Genomic DNA, 694 nt, shown 5'->3' on the forward strand with positions numbered 1-694 from the left:
AAACATTTTTAGAGTGCGTCGAAACATGTTTAGAGTTCGTCTAAACATGTTTTGAAGGCACCAAAACACGTTTAGAGTGCATCCAAATACATTTTGAGTGCATCAAAACATGTTTAGAGTGCGTCAAAACATACTTATAGTGCATCCAAACATGTTTAGAGAGCATCCAAACATTTTTAGAGTGCGTCGAAACATGTTTAGAGTGCATCCAAACAGACTTAGAGTGCATCAAAAGATGTTTAAAGTTCGTCGAAACATATTTAGAGTGCATCGAAACATGTTTAGAGTTCGTCTAAACATGTTTGGAGTACACCAAAACACGTTCAGAGTGCGTCGAAACATGTTTTGAGTGCAACAAAAGATGTTTAGAGTTCGTCGAAACATGTTTAGAGCACGTCAAAACATATTCAGAGCGCATTCAAACATGTTTAAAATGCATCAAAACATACTAAGAGTGCATACAAACATATTTAGAGTGCACTAAAACAATTTTAGAATGCGTCGAAACATATTTAGAGTGCGTCGAAACATGTTTAGAGTTTGTCTAAACATGTTTTGAGGGCACCAAAATACGTTTAGAATGCATCCAAACACATTTAGAGTGCATCCAAACATGTTTAGAGTGCGTCAAAACATACTTATAGTGCATCCAAACATGTTTAGAGAGCATCCAAACATTTTTAGAGTGCGTCGA

The sequence above is a fragment of the Tarenaya hassleriana genome, unplaced genomic scaffold (genome assembly GCF_000463585.1).
Source record: "Tarenaya hassleriana unplaced genomic scaffold, ASM46358v1 Cleome403, whole genome shotgun sequence".
Classification (NCBI taxonomy): domain Eukaryota; kingdom Viridiplantae; phylum Streptophyta; class Magnoliopsida; order Brassicales; family Cleomaceae; genus Tarenaya; species Tarenaya hassleriana.